The following is a 21,784-nucleotide window of genomic DNA, read 5'->3' as shown; positions in this document are numbered from 1 at the left end:
GTTTGCAGACGGTCGTTTTTTTGTTCGTCTGTTTTCTTTTTGGCGTCCCTTCTAAAAAGAAGTCTCCACTGTGCTTACCCTAACGGTGCACCTGGCCCATGCTCCCAGTTTTTACTGGAGTGTGAATTGCTCATTTGCTTTTGTTACTTTCTTTGTATCATTTTAGTTACATAATGTTCTTTGTTGTGTATATCTGTTTTCCATCTTTGTCCCTGGATTACTTTCTTCTCATTTCGGCAAGAACCTAACTTTCCTTGTTTACTCTTGTATTGCTTTGTCTAAGCATATCCCCTTATTTGTACCGAAAGTCGAAGTTTTGTTTGTAATGGGAAGTTTTTTTGAAGTCCCTTGTATTGCTTTGTCTAAGAATACTGTCTTATTAACTAATCGAACGCACCATCTGTTAGGAAATCAATGTATTTAAGTCAATATTAAAACTTAATAATATGTCTTCTTTTGTTAAGCAACTATTATGAAAGTCATACTGACACGATCGTCAGATTATTTTATGTAAAAAATATATTTCATATTTATAGCTAAGACTTATGTAAATGTGTCTTATAATTTAAAGAATTAAATGGATTTTGACAAAGGCAACATATTTAAGACCAAGCTTTTCACGTTTGTTTTGTTTTTTTAAACTACATATACTGTAAACATGTCCGCAAAAAAACACAGAAAAAACAAAATAATTCAGCCAATTTTCTTCTTGACAAAATGTATACCTGTTGCGGCGATAAAATTTATCGGCAGATCGTCGGTATTTCGATGGACATATATATTGTCCACCTTTAATAGCAGATTTATTCCTTGTACTGTTTTAATTCTCAGTTTATGGCCATCAAAATCCTTGCAAATGTGATTTAATATGTTGTCGATCTAGATTTCCAGCATTTTGAAACATCTTCTTTATATTTGGAAGATGATTTGGAATTATATTTTTACGGAACTATATATTTTTATATCTAGGTGTACAATCTTTATTTTTTTTTTGAGAAACAAAGATGTATGTATAATGTTTTTGAGTTGGGATTTTAACTCAGTTGGGGAATAGAAGTATAAAGTGTTGAAAAATCGTAGGTTTTAATGCTATTATATTCTGATAATGATCTTGGATTGAGGGTCGCCAGGAGATCTTGCGAATTTTACAGAATCCAAATTGAATTGATGCCACTACGCTTGTAGCAAGTGTTGTGGTAGGACTGGAGACTCCCTTTGACAGCTGTGAGTATAGAATTTAAAAGTTTTGTAAGAGGTTTGGTGGAAAATTTTGCAGATCCAGCTATGTAGCGTTGTTTGTATGGATTTTTGTGGAGGAGTAATCAAGGGAACCAAGGTTATAGCGGTAATCAAAAGAATGTAATCCAGGGACAAAGACCAGACATGGAAAATAGACATACATAAGAAAGAACATAAAGTAACTAAAATCATACATACAAAGTAACAAAAGCAAATGAGCAACTCGGACTCCACTAAAAACTGGGAGCATGGACCAGGTGCACCGGTAGTGTAAGCGTCCTCTGTTTTTCTAGAAACACCCGCCGAGTTCCTCATAAAAAGTCAAGTCCGGGGTAAACAAACGAGGAAAGGAAAACTATGACCCGTTTAATAAATCAGTATTCATGGTGCAGATAGATACACCATAACGATCCACGAGTTCATGATGACGACCATAAAACTTCTGCAGTGATGACTTCAATCTTGTAGCAACATAACTATGTTCCAGAAGCCTATTTGTTAGAGTTCTGGCGCGATACAAAAAGTCTGCGCAGTTTCGGCAAGCTCTGGCATAACGTATGAGTTGTGATATGAACACTCCATACGCAGGTGCTAAAGGGATTTTGCCATTGATGAAAGGAAAGTTGACAATTCTGAATGAAAAGTCATCAAGTTTTGTCAATAGTTTTCCTCTACCATCGATTTCTAAGTGTAGGTCAAGATATGAGGCTGACTTCACAGGGTCTGTAGTATCCTTTATCTCAAGTTCAAGTTTAGGAATCCAGTACATAAACGGTAAATTACAATCATCGACTTAAGCAGAGAGACCAAAGGAGCATTGCACAGATTTATGGTTTTCCGCTATCTCTTTTTTGGAGAGTGTAGTGGCAGTGTAGGTCTTATCACCACTTTTATTTTCTTCGTCTTCTTCTGATCATTAACGCACGATTTGATACGTTTTGCAGACAAAAACAATGTTGTTTTTTGCATTATTGTCTTTGAAAATTGATGGAGCATTGACCCTCATTCAACTACTTGAAACTTTCAAAATGAAAGACCTCACGACCTTTACCCACTTTAACAGAGAATCAATGTCTCCTTGTTCTTGCTTTATCTATTGTCGTGCGTAGTCCTCCACGGCATTCATATGAAATTTAAAGTAATAATTCCAATTTATGGGTCGTTTTTTATGGTATTTGGGACATTTAGAAAGGACCTTACGCAGAGGTTCGTTTTCGAAGATGCTTAAATCTCCCGTAACGACGTGACCGGAAGGATCATACTTAAATTGAAAGTTTTTGCAAGAACAGTTAGGTGGTTTAGCCTTGAAGTCCTCAATCTCGGGGTTCTGCAATGGTCTTTTATAATTGAAAATTTTGGATGCAATAGGTGAAGTATAGGAATATGAGATAATCGGTATCGATTTGTCCTTGAAATATGGGGACACTTTGATGGTTACGTTGTTGTGATGGAGGATGTTAGACAAATAAACTGCATCAATACCTTAGTTGCCAAGCAATGGTGGAAGAAATGATCGTTTTTCTTCAGCCTGATCTTTTATACATACTGGTTTAAAGAGGAAACCAATATCCAAAATGATGGCAAGAAGTCTGTATAATGTCGCGGTAGGTTTAGAAACAGGAATGTCAAGACTTGTTATGTAAAGGGAGTGTAGTAGAGTGAGAGGTATTGAGTGGAGTTGAGTTCGAATGTGATGAATTTAACAGATTTTTGTATGAAAGGAAATAGACCATCAATGGATGCATCATGCATCCTAGGTGACGTATATTGGCGATGGCCACGATTTGTCTTGGATTTTTGTCAAATAAATTCATAGCATTTATGTTATTGTTGTATTGGCTTGAACGATTCTCTATACTTTTGTTGCTGTCCGTGGACACGTAAGGTATTGCCATATCTAGTCTGCGTATCCAGTATTCATCTATTTCCCTACGATAGTTTTTACTTAGGACAGGACTGTTCGTTGAATGGTAAATTGTTTCAAGAAAACGAACTTTTATAGAGAAGATTGAATGATCTTGTTGGTTAAAATGTTGCTAAACTGTCTGGAATTTGGTCGTATTTAATTGTTCTCGTCTTGTGTGGTTCACCGACATATATTAGACCGAATAAACTGCATTCTAATCCATGGATTAAAATTTTGCAACTTAAGTCATCGTGACTTCTTGTGTGATGGGTTTTGTTAGTAAGGGCACTAGAGAAGAAAGCGTCTAATATAAGAAAGTTGCATATTTTGCAATTTTTAATTCCACATTTTGATCTCATACAATGTTTTTGGTGTTTTGATAGTTTTAATTTTGAGTACTTCTTGTATACAATACTTTTTTCGATTTCGATTTGTCCATTTATTTAATTACAAAGCTTCTAATGAGAGGTTATTGCTTGAAACAAATGTACAGCATATCGAAATTTTCAACATATATGATTGGTATTTTTGTATTTATTATGGAATAATAAATGTATGTTAATATGTTATGAAGTGGTAACGGTTGTTGTGTCATGATGGAGTTGGTCGGGTTCCGTTTTCTTGACCATGTTTTGGTAAGGTAGTGATACAAAATCTTCACACATCCTTGATTTGCTACAATTGAAAGTGTCATATCTGCTTACTAAGGTGCTGATCCCCAAAAAACGAAAACTTTGATTCTAGCTTAGCCATCGTGTGATTATGTAAATGTGTACAAACGTTCAGCTGGAAACATCTCGTAATAATAAAAAAAAAACGGAGAAATATTATTGGATACGGGGAAGTTGGTTCGGGTACGGATTACACATTTTAGACCATACCACAATAATTTATAGATTTCGTGCATGACAAAATCATGCAGGTTCTACACTTACTGTGAATTGTAAACCTGTGGAAATTTTCGCATTACTTACTTACAATTCACATTAAGAGTAGAACGTGGATAAGTTTGACATGTATGAATTAATACTTTTATGTTTTGAAGACGTTTGCAAAAATAAGGTGCATGTCCACCATATTGGAACATGACTTCTTACTTCTTTCATTTTACTTTCCTTCCAATTTAAACGGGAGCTGGGTCAACTATACACAACAAGAAATTAAGCAGTGTTTTAAAATTATCTTTTTTAATATAATTCACCGATTTCGCTATCCAAGAACATTGTTTTGTCCACAAATTGCAGCTGTTTGTTCGTGGTCACAAAATGAGAATTTTGGAAGATTTGTAATGCACGCTCCTGTTCTTTTAAAGAATTGTTCGTCCTTAAAATTGTAACCGAAACTAAAGTAAGCGTTACACATCTCATCTTCACCGCTCAAGCTGAAATAAGATTAAAGTAAAATTAACATTTATTATTTTCCGATGCCCATATAATATAAGTAATTGTTTGAATACTTTTGATTGATTATCCTATCATGTATAAGTATTAGTATTTATACACATTACATTTACAATATTTTTACCGAAATTTGCCGTAGCACTTAATTCGAAACCCCTTTAAAAAGTGGGGGTTCATTTCTTGTATTGTATGTGGAGCTTCATTACTATAGTTCCGTTGATATTCTGGTAGAACTGATTGGTACTGGACTTGGGTTGCTATTACGATATTTTTCTTATTGTGAATTGTTTTGTATATACCGAAACAAACTATAATAATTGCCCATATCTCTGAATATTTTTGACGGTCCCTTTAAGATAAAGTTGGGAAATTAAACCTTTCGTATCATTTTCTAGGTGGAATGCTGATTGAATATTTTGTTGGCCAGCGAACAGTTAGTATGCATTTCTATGCTCCAATAACCATAAAATCTTTATTTTTTAATGACGGACAGGAAGAGATAGGGCTGTATGAATTACTTCCCATTGTCATGGTATGGAATGAGAGTAGATATACTACATTTGATATACTAACACCAAAGAATATTTCTGGCGTCAAGAAGTTCTGTGAAGTCATGAATACTACCAAAATCTTCCACTTTGTAAACCAATTACAAGTAAGTTCTAGAAGGTAAAAACTCGGTCTTAATCCCACAACCCTTATACCTCAAATTTAATCTAAGCGATTTCGCCATTTTAATATATTTTGTCGGTTTTATTCAGATTTAGAAATGTCGCTGTTTCTGTTTAATTCGTTTTAATATAATGAAACAAAACATAAAATAATAATGTGAGTTTTCCTTGATTTTTTATATTTACGCATGTTCACAATAACTATTTTTTCACAAATAACAAAACTATTGTATGCAGGATTTTCAAGAAAGAAGTATAAGTCGAAATATTCTACATGGACATGTAATACTTTTACTTGTCGTATCATGTTTTCTTACCCAAACTTTATAGGTTTGTCTGCGTTGTTGATATACAGACACCTGGCTGCCTAACAAAGAAGAAATAAATAAACCACCATTAGTGCCATGACGTTTCTAATATGCAATAATCTCTGAGTATATCGTAAGTTATTTTACAACTCTTACCAAGTCCAAATGCCATGTTTGAAAGGTATGAAAAGTCAGTAATTTATTATGATAAAAAGTCTGATGAAATAAGGATTAAACGGCTTTGAAATATGAATACAAATTTGAATTGTTCTTACACTATCTTAGTCTTCTTATTTGTATATAAGCATATTTTCAACAGAATGATTAGCTAGCAAGTACTCAGTACCATCACAAATTTTACGTTTCCTCTTCATATTTATCGTTCTTATTGGCTTAAATATCTAACTGTCAACAAATAATATAAAATTATGAGTCTGTGTCTGTGTCTGTGCACGGTGGCGTCAACGATAAATTGAGCAATGCTAGTATCAGATCTGGCCTTAATTAGCTCGCTTTGGTGGGAATTTCTGCTTCAAATTATAATACTGGTTCTATTTGTTGTTAAAGATATAAAAAAAATCGACATTTATTTTACATATGGTCATTTCAATCTTATTCTCAGAAATTGATTGAAATTCCATTCTGGTCTAATCATTTCAAAAAAAATAATTCGGTGCTACAATGATCAAGCTAAACAGTAGCTTGTTTACAGAGGTACAAGTGTTAATGGAAACACAGCGAATTTTGTCGCACTTCACCTCAAAATGACCTTACGTGTCCTCCAATGCATTTCCTTATCATAAATTAGTCTCTCAAATTGCCCATAATTCTCCCATTCTCGCAAAGACACTGTATTTTGATTTAATGCTTGGTTTGACGGTTTTGTATTCTGGTAATGACGGTTACAACAGTATCATTTAGAAATCTCAAAATAAGGCAAACAGATAAATTTGAAACGTTAAACTTAAACTTCACTATATATGGTGTGCGTTTTGTTCAACACAGACTCTCAAGCAATGCTCACAGAAGAGCAATTGTGGAAGAATAATCAAGGGAACCAAGGTTATAGCGGCAATCAAAAGAATGTAATCCAGGGACAAACACCAGACATGGAAAACAGACATACACAACAAAGAACATAAATTAACTAAAATCATACATACAAAGTAACAAAAGCAAATGAGCAACTCGGACTCCACTAAAAACTGGGAGCATGGGCCAGGTGCACCGGTAGGGTAACAGTTCTCTGCTTTTTTCTGGAATCACCCGCCGAGTTGCTCATAAAAATTTAAGTCCGGGGTAGAAGAAAGAGGAAAGGAAAACTATGACACGTTGAATAAATCAGTTTTCATGGCGTAGATGGATACCCCATAAAGATTATCGAGTTCATGACGTTCATGACGTTCGTGAAACTTCTGTAGTGATGACTTCAATCTTGTAGCAATACAACACTGTTCCAGAAGCCTATTTGTTATAATATTTGTTGGAAAATGAGGTTTCGTGATTCGTTTCGTATTCGTGATATCTAATTCATTATTGTTTGTAACAAGATAATAGCAAACAAACACAAAACACAAATAAAACTCAAAACAAACTTAAAAAAAAACAAAACAAAAAACTTGTTAACATTATTTAACATTATTTTACACGTTTTGGAAACATTACTTGATATATACAAAGAAGGTCTCGTTTTGCATGTAATGTTTGGCCGTGCCGTTAATGATCAAGGATTATTGATGAAGCATGGTTTTCCGATGCACTCAACACTATATGAATACAGTTCGAGGGATAGAAAAGAAGTGAATTATAAATAGACAAATTCTACCTATATTTAACACATTTTTTCATTGCAGGGTAAAAAAAACTGTGATATTGTCGAAATTGTGTATTCGGCACAGGACGTTGCTGTTCAGTTGACTTGTTAATTAAAAAGAAGGTATATGGGAATGCATGCGTATATAATGATATTTGCGATTTGGAGTAATACTTCACCGGATATGGGTTTATGATACGATAACACGATTGGGATCTGAATTTAGTGATTTTCTTTATCATAACCTCCGCAAACAAAATTTTGAGGAATAAAGGAATCGTCCTGTCCGTCCGTCCGTCTGTCCATATTCCTTGTAAGCGCATCTCTACCCAAACTGCTTGAGGGATTTTGATAAAATTTTATAGAAAGGTTGAGTTTCATATGTATATGTGCATGAAGAAATATAAATACTATCGGAGAACTCCAAAGGGAAATTATTCAAATTAGAGGTTTTACGTTTTTTGAAAACCTCGTATGCACAATTATTCCTAAACCTCACAAGGGATTTTGATTAAACACTATATAAGGTTTGGCAACATGTAGATGTGCATGAATTAACACGATTACTGTCGGATAACTCCAAAGGGAGATATTCCATATTAATGGCTCTACATGTTTAAACCTCGCAATCACAACACCTCTTAAATCTATTGAGAAATTTTGATGTTATTCAATGCGAAGGTTTGTAGATGTACATGAAGGTTGGATGACTTTAAAGGGATACGAGTATAAAATTTTACATTTGAGTCCATTTGACGTGGGGGTATTCGCTTTGTATGCTTGCTCAAAGTATTCTAGTTACAGATATAAAGACTATTGGAACAGAAGTATGTGTGTTATGAAAGGCATTTAACCATAGTAGAACATTTTAATTACAAAAATTATAAACGACAAATTAAAATCACGAAAGGTCACGAAACGTCACTTTGATAACTGTTGTTGTAGGGGCATTACTTGTAAGTCTTTATTGGACAAAATGCGCATCATATATCGAGCAATCTTTTATTTAGTTGTTTTTCCTTTTATTGCTAGAGCACTATCGGAAATTTGAACCGTTGCAATCGTCAAACCTGCGTAAGGGGTTTGATACGGTGCTGCTGATTAAACTATTTTCTTACCCTACCGGTGCACCTGGTCCATGCTCCCAGTTTTTAGTGGAGTCCGAGTTGCTCATTTACTTTTGTTACTTTGTATGTATGCTTTTAGTTACTTTATGTTCTTTGTTGTGTATGTCTGTTTTCCATGTCTGGTCTTTGTCCCTCGATTACATTCTTTTGATTACCGCTATAACCTTGGTTCCCTTGATTACTCTTACACAATGCAATGTATATCGAGGAACACTTACTAAAATATCACCAGTTTTGACATCAACGAAGCCTCCTATTATTCGGTAGTTTACCTGAAACATGTTGCAACCAATAAATCTACAGAGGTTTGCATTTTATTTAACTAGTGTATAAACTGTAACTATACTGTAGAAATTATCATAATACATCAATGTTTACCTGCTTATCTAGAATCCCTTATTACCAATTATTAACCAAATACCCAAAATACGTTAAAATATGTCAAAAACTGACCAACTGATATTGAATTCAAACCGGGCATCTATACGAGGCCAATATGGATCAAACCAGGACCAATACGGTCATCTGACACCGCCATTTTGAGTTAGAATTTGATTTCATTAACTTTGATCACCAGAACTAAAAGCTGGAGAAACACAAACAAAATCTTCCATTTTATACAAAAAAGATATTAAAGAGTTGTTAATGCAAATAAACCTACATGATCTGGGTAAAACACGTAAACAACTGTTCTATAAATCATCTAGTTGAGTTGGTTAATAAAATATGTAATTTCATATTGGCCCTGTTATAGGTTTCGGTCCATCATATTGGCCTGGACAGTCGTATTGGCCCTCGACGAGGCCTCGGGACCAATACGACCGCCTCGACCAATATGACAGACCTCAAACCTATAACAGGGCCAATATGAAATTACATACTTATTAACATATAGTATTTCATGCGAGGTTAACAACCCACATTCAATCAAACCGGAATTAATCTCAGACAGACCCACATATATCAGGAAAATCAAAGTGAAAGTAGCATTTAAACTGATTAAAACTCAAAATATGCTGTGCCTAACTCATATAACATTGAATTCTATAAATATCATATTCTATTCAATGAAAGCACAACAGATGGTTATTTAAATAACTAAATGATTCCGAAGAAAATCATACTATAGATCGCTCCTTTGTCAGTTGACTGCCTAGAAGGGTCCATGTTCCATTACGAATCCTAAAAAGTTCACCAATATAACCTGAAGCAACAATTTGAAAGAATATTTAATTTTCAGCAGGACAAATAGTACTGCTATATTAATGTTAAACAGTTATTCAAGTTCTTGGATAATTGAGTAAACGATCCAAAACTAATAAGATACTTTTGTGTACATTGTAAAAGTGACAGAAACAGAAAAATGTTTCAGTCTACACTACAGATGAGATTTGTTCTAACCTTTCTAACAAAGCAGTCCTAGAACAGTCCAAAGAATAGTTGTACGACAAAATTTGGACAGTTCTAGAGTTAGCTGTTCTGAGAGTTATAGCAGAGCCAATTGTTTTTAAGGTTGCTATAGAAATATTATCGTAGAGCTTGCTATATAGTTGAAATTTTCTTGTAAAGTTGGTGGCTGTAGTAGAAATGTTCTCGCAGAAATGGCTCTAGTAGTAATTGTCTCGTACAGCGAACTCTGTAGAAAAGTTTTCGAAGATCGAAGAGTATGCTCTAGTAGGCAAAGTCTCGTGTAGCTTGCTCTACTCGTCTGCTTTGCAATTATAAAGCGGCGAGCGTAATAACTCATTGAGTTGATAGTAATCTAATTATCTTAAAATATACGAGAAATGTTAAAGAGGCGGCAGTCGAGATCATTTTACTAATTTAATAGTCGTCTCTTCTGACACTCGTAGAACAGCTCACATAGAGTAGACTATTCTTGTAGATCTAGCTTAGCTAGTACTTTCAGAGCAGTTCTCAAAGACCTGGCTCTACGGGAACAGAATTAAGGCCTGCTCTGATAGAACTGTCCAAAAATCTGACTGTACAACTGTCCTAGAGCCTGCTCTTCTGACCGATTCGCTGGGAGGGTTAGAACAAATCTTAAATGTACTTCTTTAAAGTCTATAATCAGATTATATGTACCTGAGCCTTAACAAAGTTCATACCAGCACATGAACTGAGATATGTTAATTATGGATGTAAAACCTGTTGGTAATGAAAGATGAGCAAATATTTTTTTAATTACCAACAATAGGATAAATGACGTACCATAGTGATGCGTATGCAAGCTAATCCCAAAAGCTACAACTTCAGGTTTAATCCAAGGACAAGCTATTTCAGCAACATAACCTACAAAATAAATAAGTGAAAGCATGGAAGAAAATAATAAATTTTCCTGTTTTCTTTTTCTCGTCCCATTTGAAAAACATTTGTTGGTGATTGATGAAAAAACTCGTATATAACTGTGCGTCCCTTAAATTGTAGTAATGATATATGTTAAAATAAAAATTTGATTTTACTTTTCGACTATAAAACATTTATGCACATCTTCTGATAAGTCAGTATTGAGAGAGCACCAGCATGTTATTATTGATATGTTCTAATATTTGAAAGTGTTTTATCGTCATTTATACTGTTTCTCTGTATTTACTTGATTACATTTAAAAGGGTAAAAATGAAGAAAACTCTCACCTGTTCCAGTTCTAGCTGGAATCTGTCCTTCTGCGGCTAACATGTGATTGGAAGTTATATTTAATCCTACAAGATATCAATATTATCTTGTTTTAAAGAAATGAATAATACTGGGTCAATCTTACATTATTCATTTTACAAATGGGCATTTATCATAATCACACTACTTAAATAGGCACAAAAGACCTAATTATATATCCATCAAATAAAAGGTTATATTTACTTATTCTCCTCATATGTTTTTGTCAAAAAGAATACTTCACCGTTTGTAGGCAACTATCTTACAATAGAAACTTATGGTTTATGACATCATCATAATAAAATTACTGCCCATAGGTCAGTTATTTAAGCACTTATCAAGGAAAGTCAATTGATCATATTGTTCTATAAATTAAAGCAACTGATGTGTGTATTTCACTGAATAATCTGAAACGGAAAATGCATGTGTTTATGCGCTCTTGAATTTTTAAAATACATTAATGAATACCACATGACCATGTTTAAATTTAGGTAAAAGTCCATTTTTCTCTGATATGTAACAATTCAAAATAGACCAATTAATTTTGTAACGTTCTGCATGACAAAATTACAAACAAATTAGGTTCTACTCTATAGATAGGTCTCTGCAGATAACGTATGACAATTTGTAGTAAAAAAGCTAAATTAAGAAACTCAACATAGAAACATTTTTGTAAAAATGTTATTTTTCTGTTTTAATGGGTTTATTTATCATCATCATAATAATTACATGTAATCAATTTAAACCCCATTTACTTATTAAATCATATTAATCTATCAATTTAAACCTCATTTATTTATTAAAATCAAATCAATCTTTCAATTCAAACCAATTGAAAGGTATTAATCAGAAATCATTTAAATTCAATTAGACGAGAGCTGTTTCGCCCAAAATTTGTTACGTGTCGAAGATAGAGCTTTATTAAAAAAAAATGCACGATCTAGACGAGCGAATCTTACATTATTTAGTAGCGAGGAATTCGGGTATAAAAACACGGTGTTTATTTTCCTGAACGCAGTCGTTGAATTGAATACTAATGAGGTGACGCTATGCAGAGGTTAGACGCTGCTACCCGTAATATCGCAATCGGCCGACTTAAGGCCGGGGAATCCCAGAATGCTGTTGCCAGACATTACAACGTTCAACGTAACGATATCTCGTCTATGAAAACGATACCAGCAGCAGGGTACCACACAAGACAGACACCTTTCAGGCCACCCACGAGTCACAACTGTAACCCAAGATCGCCATATCCGGTTGCTCCACCTGAGGAATAGGACTATCGCTACCACAACAACAGCCAATAACATTCCTGATATGCGCAGAATCTCGGCAAAGACAATACGAAATCACCTACGTAACTACGGGTTGCGCACAAGAAGACTGGAGCCACTCTGAGATGGCAACATCGCAAGGCGAGGTTCGATGGTGTAACACAGTTCATGCCTGGAACTACAGAACTGGAAAAGCGTCTAATTAAGTGACAAATATCATTTTAAACTTGAAAAAAAAAGACGACAGAATACGTGTCAACATGCGCCGTAATGAACGTTTCATTTAGAATTGCGTCGTAGAAGTCGAAAATTTTGGCGGAGGCAGTTACATGATGTGGACAAAGACTACTAGACAAGGAGTAGAGACACACACATCCAAGAACATTCAATAACCAAAATAAGACAAAGAAACAAAAATCAGTTAGTAAACTATATACAGGTCGTGAAAGCAGGAAATGTCAATTCAAAATATTCATTTCCCCCATACCTTCATTGCCTTGTTCGATTCACCTTTTGCAACAACGATAAAAGTTTGAACAAATGGTAAGAGCCACGATTCAATGTGGCGAAACAAGTAATAGAGTAAGTCGTCATTTAAAAAAAAAGAAAGATCAACAAAATACAATACAACTAACCGTAATGGAACCGGGGGTTTAGCGCAATATAAAACTTGATTGAACACACAAATTCCATGAGAAATTCCTGTACCAAGTCAGGACCTTTACTGTTTCCGGTGAATCGTGTGATGAGGATTTTCCTTTTTGACTAATCCTTTTGAGTATTGTTTTGCTAGAGTTAATCAGTTCGGTCTTTTTTACCCTTTATTAAATGACACGTTGAAGAAATTGACAGCATACTAGTTGTGTCTCTAAAGTTATAAAACGACAAATACTCACGGAGACTTTTTAAATGTCAAAGTCACGTTCACCAATGGATAACCTTTTGGTTCTAGGTGGTAATCGTAAGAGAAAACAATTTGCGTTTGTCAGGCATGTCAACTCGATACATCTATTCTTAACAAGTCCATGACAAAGGGATATTTTCATGTTGATAGTCACATCAATAAAAGCCTTGCAACTAGAATCATCGCCAAACGTTGAATGAAATAGTTTTAACATATTCTCCATGTTTTTACCAAATGAGTTCATTCCATTAAATCAACTGCATCATTGATATACCACTAAAAGTATTTACAGATGACAAAAACCTCGTTTCAGTTTTTGATGGTGTCCGAGTTGCTCATTTGCTTTTCTCGCTTTGTGTGTATGATTTTAGTTTAAATTCTTTGTTGTGTATGTCTGTTTTCCATGTCTGGTTTTTGTCCCTGGATTTCATTCTTTTGATTACCGCGATAACCTTGATACCCTTGATTACATTTTCATTGTCTTATGATGTAAATGATATCTTTTTACTTTCCCGATGCAGTCAAAACAGGATGGAACTAACAAGTATGAAAGTTTGACTTTTTGTGAAATTTAAACATCAAACGCAAAGTTACAATCGGTAGATTATAAGTGACATCTCTCGGATCAATTTTCTTTTTGTCTTTCAATTCAAGAGTTACATTCTGTAAAACAATTAAATGATAATATTGACACATCCAAGTGATGGGCCTCAGTTATCTTTCATTAAAGTCTGATCTGTACTGACCTGTCATTGGCATTTTAAAATGTGCTTCATAAGTAAGATATCTGTAAGTCGCAGATAAACCAATCTTTAACGAAATGTCTAAAAAAACGAAAAAAAGCAAAACGTTCAGTTAATCAACCTAAATCATACAATCAATAGCAATATGATTGTACCAAAACGTGTAAGTGTCATTAAAGGAACATCACTCCTCATATGTTTGTCTACGTTTCTCTGATAATGTTGCTTAAGATGGTAGAGGTGGGGTAAGGGAGATAACTCATGAAGTCAGTGATATGTTTGTATCAAATTCAATTTTACTATGAAGCTATAAGGCTATGAAGCTTCCATTAATTAATCTAAGTTACTTTGATGCTTACATGACATTGATGTAAAATGCTGGATACAAACGTTTCGATGATGTGTAAGGGTTGTGTCCCTTACCCTAGATATACCTCCTTAATTGCACAATAGACTTTAAGTGATTTAGAAACCATACAACACGAATCAAGATTTCAAACTTATTGAGTCATTTTTCTTTAATATCATAAGTAATTTCTCTTATTTTACAAACAAATGAACGATGTAATTTCTTAAAAGGGTAGTGCGTATCTGATTTTTTTCAACATAAGTGGTCACGAAACATCGGAAAAAAATTCCCATCACATTCGTTCTCTGTCGCAAAGGCCTTTAAGAACTTACATTTGTGTTAAAGGGAATGGGAACCCCAAAAGAGTTTTACTTTAATTTAATAGTAGCTATGTAAACATGCATAAAAATGTGTTTCTTTAATTTCAAAGCTTCACTAATTATCCTTAATTAACTGATAAACATTAACACAGGAGGCTGACATTTTTCCCATCATGCATCATGATTATAACGTATGTGTGACACTAATCTCATCAAGTAATGTTTTATCTTAACATGTGGTCATACGAGAAATAAAACGTGTGTGAAGTAGAAAATATAATTCAAAACAATTGTATTATGAAAGATATCAAAACTTGAAATTGTTTTTTATTAATTCAACATTAGGTGTCAAAAAATAAGAACTGAGAATTGAAAACAGTTTTTAAAAATTCAATATTATAATTTGAGACAGAACAGCAGGTCATCAGACAAAGATTAGTTGTAAATAATATTACACTTTTATATTGTGTTTACAACAAAAATAAAAATAGGAAAAAAAAGAAGACAACTGATAAAAACAGTTTAATTTTCTCTTTGTTTGCGTTGCATGAAATTTCAAATTCAAGAATATTGACTTCCTTAATTTGTAAAAAAAAAGTCTTTCGATATCTTTTTTTTTTAAATAACTTTTGATTTTGTTTTCAATTAAATTGAATGGTCTCTAAATTTGAGTAATGTATAGAAAAAAATAGCAGTGTCAATTACTTAAATTAAAAAGTAAGAAATATATATCCTTTTTGTTCCATTATTATCTTGTGTATATTCCATTTAACAGAAATGTAAACTTCACTTACACGTAAAATAAATTCTCATTTTCTACTTGTGATAAACGGTACAATCTTCACAGTTTTAGGGCTTTTACCTAATAGTACATCAGATCAAGTGACATATGACATTTACATCTTAATTAGTGCTGCCATCTGGTAATTTTGTAGTAAGGGAGATTATCTTATAGCAAAGATGGCTGCCCCCGTAACCATAAATGTACAGCAATTATCTTCTCTAATTAAGTAATTAAGTACTATATAGGAAAATGAACTTCAGATTCTTCTTGTATTCTGTAAGGACTATCAATACACCTCACATGTTGAAAAGGGTTCCAATTCCCTTTAAGTTCTTTTTTTAATTTTCAGGATAAAGCTTTTACATCATGCGCCATGTGTTCATAGCAAATGCATATTTTTGTTTGAATCTCCGCTATGACCGAAAATAATGTTCCATGAAAAAGCGATGATATACACACAAAAAAAAACCTATAACATACATTGTCCCACACGAAAATAATGCTTAGAAAAAAAACCTTTTATAAGTAAGTGATCCCCCCCTCCTTGTTAAAAACAAAAGCGGGATGGTAGGCTAACATTTACTGCAATTAAAGAAATGACTGGTAAACGGGAGAAAAATATATTGAAAAGTCTGTTTTGGTTCGTGTTGACGCATCATTTCATTCAATGTTGTAGAAAACTCTAATTGATGAAATGAATTTTTTGTTTCCTGCTATATCTAAATAAAATGGACTGATAGCAAATAAGATATTTCTAGTTGTAATATAAACATACATACACATTTTTCTAAGAGGGGTTTCGCATCCTTCTTATTTTGAAAACATTGACTTCGCTATTCAAAATATGTCAGAGTTTGTCATTTCAAGCAGCAAGTTGAAAATTCAAAACAATGCTGGTCAGTCGAGCATTTTTAATTCTATCATTGTAGCTGTTGATTTGTAATAAAATAATGTATAATTGGTTATCGACATAGAATAATAATGCAATCAAAATATGTATAAGGTATTACAAACATACGTGAACTATCTAAAATCAAGTTGTAAATTTTTACCTTTTGGAAATTCAAAAAATCCAGTATTTTTAGTGTGTGCGTACTTTCATAAGCTTTTGTGTGTTAACAAGAGATCTATTGAATAGTTCGGAGTATAGCTGCATTTCTTGTACATGTAAATAGTAATAAAAGAATTTTCACTGTAAATATATGTCAATATTTAGGGTCAGGTGAGAACTACATGTTCAATACGTCGCTGTGGTTACCTTTGCCTATTTCAAAAACGTTTTATATTGAATTTTTTATCAATACGCCTTGTGCAAAATTGTATTGATAAAATGAAGAAATTGTGCCTCTGGCTTGTTAGATTAGGTTATGACACAAGGAATTAATAATATTGAGTAACTTTAAATATGCAGTTTTAGAATTGTATAAACTTGGTACGAAATTACCATACTATTCCCCCTATTCCATTCATCATACATATCATATTATTTCATAACTATATCATTAATTGAACATATATATTTTATCTGAAGAAATACCCCTTTCATTGTTTGATTTGATTAAAATACACTTTTAATTTTATAAAAAAGGTCTTAGGCACCAAAATCTCCTTTCCGCCATTCCGAGTTTTAATCCGCAATCCCCTTTCCCAGATCCCCTATCCCATATATCCATACACCTTTAAATAGTGATTTTTTTTTCAATTCAAAGAGCGGTGATTAAAATAATGCAATCCATGGGCAAAGACCAGTTATATGAATCATATAAATTGTAGAATTCAAAATTAAGGGAGATAACTCTGTAAATGACACTCAAATACAATAAAATTGTTGCATTTTCAATTTCAATTTGCAATTGATTACTAACATTGCTACTTTATTCATTTTTATTTGGACTTTGCATTCATTCAACGGATTTTTCCTTATTATTTTTCCGGCAAAGTAATTATATATTTTTTTCCGGAATCATTACTATTTTCCCGGAAAAGTAATGTATTTATATTCGAAAACGTCATCTTTTTCTCCGAAATGAAATGCCAATTTCCGGAAACGTAAAACGCCAAGTAAACAAGGATAAATGCCCCTTCACCTTCTTTGGATCAAATTTATCGATCCCCATACTGCAGTTAATCTCCCGAATTCTAATAATGAGTGTTATTGCGTCTTACCATGGACCCCGTTTTGCATAGTCTGCAGGCTCATCACAATATTCCAGGGAAACATGGCCGACATACTCCATATCAAACTCTATATACGAGCTCACTGAACAAAGGCAAAAAAAAATATTATTTTATGTAGATGTAATTAGTGAATGTTATTCTGATTATACGATTCTATCTAAGAAAAAATAAATACCGTGGTGAATTTTGCTTTAATATAATTTTTGCTTAGTTTAATAAAGCTTTCAATTATACAGTGTCAGATTTGGGTAATTATTAAGAGGCTGTCCATAATTTTACCACTGATTTCACCATTGCCATTAATCAAAAACCAACATTCAACTTTTGGAAAAGATGTATTCTAGATGAGAAATTGATGGTATTTTAAAACAAACTTTATCATGTGCCACTCACTGCCTAGTTTTTGCATGAACACCTCTTCAATATTTTTTATTAGTAAAAACATGTTCTATTCAGTTTCCTTATTAATTTAACAAGAATATATACAGTCGCAAAATAAAACTACTTGTGAAAAATAAAAAAAAGTAAAGGTAAATAAGAATAATGAATAAGTGAAAAATAGCCATGTTTAAAAGGTAAATAGGAACTGCATACAAATAAAATATAAATAAAACGTACAAAAAATTAAACGGACGAAAAAAAAATTAAACCTTGGCTCATTTTCCCCTAAATTACTTGTGACTCGATATTCATTAATAGTTATTTAAAGGTTGTTTCAAAACACAACAATAGCGTTCTAGATACTAACTACTTGGGTATTTAGGTATTTTCCTATAACCAATATGTACTTCTTTTCATTCAAAAAAGATTTCTGACGGTTCTACTTTACAGTTCTAACCTTGAATGATACCCGATGGTTTTACTTTAGAGCGATTCCTAACTGCTCTACCCTAGAACGATTACTGAAGGTTCTACGCCAGAATAAATTCCTACAGTTCTACTTTGGCTTGATTTCTGACGGTTTTACTTTAGAGAGATTTCTGACAACAATTCTACGTTTGGCCGATTCATGACGGTTCTACTGCAGAACTATGCATAACGGTTCCTGATGATTCCTACCCTATGTGCTGATAGTGATGATTACTGATTATTCTATTTAACAACGGTTCCAGCTGGTTACTTGAGTGTTATTCAAGACATTTCTATTTGATCTGATCCCTGAATGTGGAAGTATAGAAGTACACACGTATATCGATTTTTCTACCCCCGACTATTTTTAGAACGACTATACTCACTCTTAAGACCTATGGAAAACATCAACATTTAAAAAAAAATAGAAGGTACAACGAAAGTAATTAAGTAATTTTGCATTTCTAGTAGAAGAAGTGTATTCTAAACAGAAGAGTAATATGCATCCTAATTGTGCAGTTTATCGGTAGTTGAAAAAGTGGTATCATACGTTTTGAAATGCTCCTAGATTAGGTCGAAAGATGTGGTATTTTTATATAGAATTTTAATTCACCACAGAATTAGAAAAAAAAATGATTAAGTATATTTTAAGATGATTATAATATTATCAGATTCAATGATTTACGATTGGTTGGATTTATTATTCAAGATAACTATTTTCTCAGACTTGGAAGCGACTGAATTAATTTTGTGGTACTCACAAATTAAATCCAAGCGCAATTAGATCAGAAACAGAACAGCGATAGTATAATAATATACATTCATCAATGATGTGGTGAATTCTAATTCTATATTGAAAAAAATACCACTGCAACATCCCTTCAGAACCTGCGTATGAAATTTTTTTATCACAATTTACACGTTATGCAACAGCTTGCCGTAACTACGCAGATTTTTTTTTATCGCGCTAGGCTTCTTACAATAAGGCTTCTGGAACAGGGTAATGTTGCTACAAGATTGAAGTCATTACTACAGAAGTTGTATGCACGTGGATCGTTACGGTGTATTCATCTGCACCATGAAAACTGATGGTTCAACGTGTCATAGTTTTCCTTTCCTCTTTCGTCTACCCCGGACTTGACTTTTTAGCAAATTGGTGGGTGTTTCTATAAAAAAAGAGGACGATTACCCTACCGGTGCATCTCGTCCATGCTCCCACTTTCTGGTGGAGTCCGATTTGCTCATTTACTTTGTTACTTTGTATGCATTATTTTGGTTATTTCATGTTCTTTGTTGTGTGTGTCTGTTTTCCATGTGTGGTCTTTGTCCCTGGATTACATTCTTTTGATGGCCTCTAGAATCTTTGTTCCCTTGATTACTTTTAAAGTCAAGACAGAAAACATCACAGAGGCGAAATGTGATGTCTTGACGAGACTTTCAAAACAGACATTGTTCTGTTTATCGGCGACGTCACCGTCGTACGTCATTGGAAATTGTCGATATTTTAAGTATCACGGCAGTAGCATCAGGTAAAAAATTATGTAGCAAAAACAATGGAAACACAATAAAGTTTCCGATATAGTAAGTAAAATAAAATGTTTATTCCATGTGTTCCTGCCTTGTAAGGTACTTCATAAACGACCGTGTGAATTTGTTTTTGAACGATATTAAATTAATCCGATAATATTTTTTTTCGTCATGTTATATTAAAATAACAATGATAAGGTTTTTTACATGTAAACTTACACACATATGCTTGACCTATGTCCATTAGAGACTTTGTTATACAGATGTACTGCTCGGCCTGAAATTCAATAATAAATAACAAATACAGTACGTGTCATACAGTAACGACATAATGTTTACATTCTTATTTATATATACTATTCGCAAAGAGGTTCCTCGAATACGCACCAGGCGGCATCATTTTAATCCTACGTAGTTAAATGATGTGAATAGTATGAAAACGGTGAAACAATACACGAAATAGACATGTGTCGGAATTAAAAATTGTGTATTAAAATACAAAATATGAATGCTGAAACGTTGATCTTGAACTTGATATCATATGGTTGTTAATCATGCAAACGTTAAATGGCCCAGCGTCAAGAATTTTTTTTATTTGTTAGAGATCTATGAAATATATAAAAGATATTTAGGCTACAGCCTTTAGGCTACAGTATTGCGATTAAAACCTAGCAATGGCGTAAATAGAGAAAATACCGTTGTGGTTAATAGGCCTAGATCCCCTAACACAGTAAAAGCTTAACACTTAAAATCAGCTACACTACTGCAATCTTTTAGGTTTCAAGATCAGCGGGACACAATATCTATTTAAAAAATATTGTGTCATCCGCGAAATATAAACTTCATAGTCAATCTAAACGGTGAACTTCGGCATTGATGATTTTAACAAGCGCTGAATATACCCTTGTTTAAAAGCTTATATGACAATAACCATGTTCTTCAAAAGTTATGATTGATTGATTGTTAGGGTTTAACGCCCGAGCAGCAATATTTCAGCTATATTCAGGCAATGAACATGAAAGGGATGATAAAATGAACATGAAATGATGATGATGAAATGAAAAAAGAGACGGAACACTAGGTAATAGGATCGAAAAGTTTTGATTGCCACAAAATGAAACGGAGGGATGGGTAGGGTTGGATAATTTAGCCCTCCTGTGGCGGAGCGCAAAGGTTCCTACTCCTATCGAATACCACAGCAGGGTTCTTTAACGCGCGAGGAACGTGGCATCTTTCCCAACACGGTGCTCCACTATGATTAGCGGTCAGGTTTTCCGTATTATAGCCTGACAACCCTAGCATGTAACACGCCAGATGTACCCCATTCCACCACCTGGGGCACATATCCCAGTTGCTCTGTGGGCAGAGCGCCTATCCAATGGCTAGGTTTCTGAGCACTAATTAGTCGACTTTTACGACAAGCTTAGCGCTACTGCAGGCCTATTCTTTTGATACCAGGACCTGCACGGTGCTGCTCTTCAAAGGAAGTTTACCCATACACTCTTCAAAGGAATTTCATCCATACACTCTTCAAAGGAAGTTCACCCGTACACTTATTTGGTCGAGCAATACGATTTTAAAACAAAATATAGTTTATGAAATCATGAAAAATGCTCTTACCTCGTACACTTTAATTTGAGGTTGTGATATTTTCATTTCATAAACTCGTTCCCCACCTGCATCTTTATGCACCATAATGTATGGTAGTTCTCTGATTGCAGAAGCTGATATAAAAAAAG

General features: G+C 33.6%; 1 pseudogene across 1 annotated transcript; it reads right to left on the bottom strand.

Annotated features, from left to right (window-relative positions):
• Window positions 1-4,315: 4,315 nt before the first annotated feature.
• On the bottom strand, window positions 4,316-21,779 carry LOC148607784 (putative peptidylglycine alpha-hydroxylating monooxygenase 1; annotated as a pseudogene). Its single transcript, XR_015914868.1, has 10 exons — window positions 21,666-21,779; window positions 20,265-20,322; window positions 17,658-17,751; window positions 14,042-14,119; window positions 11,099-11,164; window positions 10,676-10,756; window positions 9,589-9,668; window positions 8,683-8,736; window positions 5,534-5,583; window positions 4,316-4,526 (listed from the first exon to the last, which is right to left on the bottom strand). The product of XR_015914868.1 is annotated as a putative peptidylglycine alpha-hydroxylating monooxygenase 1 (transcript).
• Window positions 21,780-21,784: the final 5 nt, after the last annotated feature.

The sequence above is a fragment of the Perna viridis genome, chromosome 9 (genome assembly GCF_037379345.1).
Source record: "Perna viridis isolate PV_CMFRI_1.1 ecotype Kerala chromosome 9, ASM3737934v1, whole genome shotgun sequence".
Classification (NCBI taxonomy): Eukaryota; Metazoa; Mollusca; class Bivalvia; order Mytilida; family Mytilidae; genus Perna; species Perna viridis.
The sequence above is the reverse complement of the archived record's forward strand: the minus strand, read 5'-3'. Positions and strand labels throughout refer to the sequence as shown.